The sequence below is a fragment of the Setaria italica genome, chromosome VII, assembly GCF_000263155.2.
Source record: "Setaria italica strain Yugu1 chromosome VII, Setaria_italica_v2.0, whole genome shotgun sequence".
Taxonomy (NCBI): Eukaryota; Viridiplantae; Streptophyta; class Magnoliopsida; order Poales; family Poaceae; genus Setaria; species Setaria italica.
The window spans coordinates 12892260-12896743 of record NC_028456.1 but is presented as its reverse complement, the minus strand read 5'-3'; positions in this window follow the sequence as shown (position 1 = coordinate 12896743).

The following is a 4484-nucleotide window of genomic DNA, read 5'->3' as shown; positions in this document are numbered from 1 at the left end:
TCCATGTAAGATTTTCTTTGAATGGACCTTTGTGTGTCCTTATGAATTGTTTCCATACGCTGCGGATTAGAATAATGAATGACATAGTGTAACAGGGATAAAATTTAGGAAATAAATTTTTGCATAGAGATAAAGGTCCAGAATTATTACAAGCCTAGCATGTCTTGCAATTCTTGGTAGTCCACCGGATCTTTCCGTAACGAATCAAAGACAGTGACGTGGCTTCTTTCAGGCTCAATTATAATAAGGATCCAGTGGAAGCTGCGTGCGTAAAATGTTCATGCATATTAGAGCTAACTAACATGTAGAGATAAGGAAAAAGACATCGAAAGTAGACGGTATACACACACTTACTTGAAGTTGTATGGAAGTAGTATGAAATCCTTGAATGTTTGTTTGTGTAGGAAATTGTATATTTCGGCAAAGGTTTTTTCCGGCGCTAATTGTATCTGTTGTTGGTTAACTACAGATGGATCCATGAAGCCTACATGTAGGTACGCCTCTCGGCGGCATGTCTGAATTAGCATCCTACATGAAATGGAAGATGAAGTTAGTACGGTGACGCACGCCAAAATTTACATGTAGAGATAATAAACGGACACTTACAGAATCCAAGCGCTGATCAGAGAGACGTCCAGGGCATCATGATGGTACACTTCGTATATATCCTTGAAGTCTAGCCACAGCACTTTCTCCCCTTCACCGTGAAAATCTATCGGTTTTACCTTCATGCCGATCATCTCCCTCGATTTGGCGGATGCCGTCATGTACCATTGATGGAATTTGTACATCTTTGTTGACAGCTTCCGTACCATTGCCGGCTTCACTAGAGGCTTGCCTAGCTCATAAGGCCATCTCGGCTCAGGGGGCGGTGCAGTTGGCGTCTCGACTTGCCCTATGCATTCATCAAGTCCCAGACCTGTTTCTTCCATGAACTTCAATATATTTTCTTGTTGATCCAAGGGCATTGCTTTTACCCGTTGAGCATCTTTCTTTGATAAATGGCTGAGGTCGGGGACTGAACCTTTGGAGGATGATTTTCCTTTTCTTTTATCCTTTTCATCAGCCTTTACTAGAGCCCGTTCATAGTTTGACAAGAGTGGTATCCTTTTCTTGGCTCCTTCCTCCATCCTGATAAAAAAGTTTAAATCCCGCCGACTTACTGGCGGTGGCTCCATCTCCCTTGCCTTTTTTAATTCGGCTTGTTTCTTGAACCACTCACTGGCCTCTCGTTGGATTTCTGCCCACTGTTCCGCATGAGACATTGCCTCAAAGCGTTCCTTGCGAGCCACTTCAGGGTCGACCTTTGTTTTCTTCTTTCGAGGCTGTCTTTGCTTGGGAGGCGGTGCTCGTGACTTCTTGAGTGGTGCTGCAGGTTCCTTCGAGGGGGCCGCTCTTGGTGCCGGCGACGGTGATCGGGGAGGGGTGTTGTTATTGTCGTCGTCGCTCCCAGCACCAGGATGTGGTGGAGATGGAGACCTTGATATAGATGGAAGCGACGGTCCTGGAGCAGGAGATGCCGGTCTCGAGGTATGAGGAGAAGATCGCTGCTCGGGATCTACGGGGAGCGGTCTTGAGGTCTGAGGAGATGGCTCCGTGCGGGAAATAATGATGTAGCGTTTCTTCCATAGAATGATCCCATGAAGCGCATCTGCCAATGTCTTTTCCCCGTCGCCTCCCGGGAAGTCGAGCTCTAGACCTTCATACTGGGCATCTACTATTTGCTCGACACAGACGCTGGCGTAGCCTGTTGGAATGTCCATGACATGACTGCTCTGCCCTGCCAGCGTTGGTAACGCACTCCCGTACGCTACCTGTACATATAGCAGAAGTAAACAAGTTGAACTCCGATCTCGAGGCCTGGATCAATTGACAAGATTGCATAAATATTATGTATAAGTATACCTTAATAGTGAGGTTGCCGACCGGTGCATGCAGCTCACATGAGGTCCGTTGCGTGATGGCATCCACGGGGAACCGTTGCTCCTCCATGGGTAACCTGGGCGTCTGCGCATCGGGGACCCCTGTAGAAGCACAACTGCTCCCGAGGCGTTGAGAAGGGCTGGCGGTGTGAGGATTCGGCATTGCTCCAGATTGCACCAACTCCGCAACTGCGTCGGCCACCCGCCGATTGATTTCATCCATCATTCGTTGTTCTAGCATCTGCCGCCAGCTCTCCTCCATCTGTTCCTTTCTTCGCTTCCGGCTTCTGTAAGAGGCGCTGTCGCCTCGGAAAGCGAACTTCCACGGAACCACCCCGAACCCCCGGCAACGTCCTGGGTGCTCTGGATTACCGAGGGCCAATGTGAGCTCATCATTTTCTCGGTCCACCCTCAACCTCCCAGCCTTGGAATCTTCAATGTTCTTCATGAGATGTTCGGCCTTCTCACGTATTCTGTCATTGAAAATCAGCGTCCCATCCTCTTGGCTTACGGAGCCTCCATGAGCGTAGTACCAGTTCTTTGATCGTTCGGGCCATTCAATAGTTGCAGGTATGATTCCCCGTTCGATCAGATCTTGTTCCATCTTTCTCCACTTGGGAATTGCTAAGCCATACCCACCTCGCCCCAAATGATGGTGGTAGCCCTTCTGACTAGCATTTGCAACGTTGGTCGTGATCTTTTTCACACCTTCTTCACTCCTCTTGTATTCAACAAATGCATCCCAGTGGTCCCTCAACTTGGGCCACGCGTTGAAGTCTGGAGTTTTGCCCTTCTTGATGTAGTGGGTGTCCATCATCTTCTTGAATGTCTGGAATTGAGTAGCCATCTTCTTAAGTGTCCACGCTTTGACATCCTTCTCGCTATAATCTTCGGGGAATGTGAAATGCCTCTTCACGTCTTCCCACAGCATATTCTTTTCTGTCTCTGGAAGGGCGTACGGATTATCGCTTCTGCCCTTCCATTCTCTGATGCTGATAGGCACGTTGTCCCGGACGATTGCCCCGATTTGACTAACGTACTTCTTTGCGACTTTCTCGGGAGCAACCGGCCTGCCCTCATCTGTAACTTCGGTGATGACAAGCCTCCCTTCCATCACCTTTGTACGACCTCGGGTCTTCTGCCCTTGTGTCGATCCGGAAGGCTAACAGTTTAAGATTCGTTAATTAGTACGTACTAGTAGCGGTGGCGTGAAACAATACAAGAATGGTTGTATATACCTCGCCGGAACCTTCCGCCACGGCAAGTTGTTGCTGCGGCTGTTGCTCTTCACTCCCATCGGCAGACATGTTGAGGAACATGTCCGCCTGGGTGCCCTCTTCATCCGTGTATGATAGTGGAACGTTGTCGCCACTACCATCACCAGCGATTATCTGCTCCATGATATACCTTGCGGTCTCATCGTCTGCCATTTCAACTATTGCTGGAAACATACATGGAATCATACATGACAGTCATAGAAATCGTCTTAATACAAATTTCTATGAATTTCTATGAATTTCTATGAATTTCTATGAATTTATACAAATTTCTATGAATTTCTATGAATTTCTATGAATTTCTATGAATTTATACGAATTTCTACGAACTTCTATGAATTTTTATGAATTTCTATGAATTTCTATGAATTTCTATGAATTTATACAAATTTCTACGAATTTCTATGAATTTATACAAATTTCTATGAATTTCTATGAATTTCTACGAATTTTGACGAATTTCTATGAATTTCTATGAATTTCTATGAATTTATACAAATTTCTACGAATTTCTATGAATTTCTACGAATTTCTATGAATTTCTACGAATTTCTATGAATTTCTATGAATTTATACAAATTTCTACGAATTTCTATGAATTTCTACGAATTTTGACGAATTTCTATGAATTTCTATGAATTTCTATGAATTTATACAAATTTCTACGAATTTCTATGAATTTCTATGAATTTTGACGAATTTCTACGGCGGCGATAAGGGCGGCGGAGGCGGGACGGCGGCGGTCAGGGCGGCGGAGGCGGTTCACCGGAACCACGGGCGGTGCCTAAGCTTCTACGTTGTGATGCGCGGCAGGACGGCGGCGATCACGGCGGCTACTCGGCGGCGATCACGACGGTTACATGGCGACTCTCACGGTAGCTACTCGGCGGGACGGCGGCGATCACGACGGCGGGACGGTAGTTAACAAGCTAACTACAAATCTAACTTAACAAACTAACTAGAAATCTAAAAATCTAACTTAACAAAATTAGAAATCTAAAAATCTAACTTAACAAAATTACAATTCCATCTAAAAAAAAACAAAATTAAAAATTAAAAGAAAACCCTCTCCCGGCGCACCGGCCGGCGCGGCAGACCTCTCGCGCGCGGGGCGGCGGCCGGGGCGGCGGGACGGCGGCGGCCGGGGCGGCCTGACGGCGGCGGCCGGGGCGGCGTGACGGCGGGACGGCGGCGGCCGGGGCGGCGTGACGGCGGGACGGCGGCGGCCGGGCGGCGTGCGGGACAGTGGCGGCCGGGGCGGCGACGAGGACGAAGACGACCGACG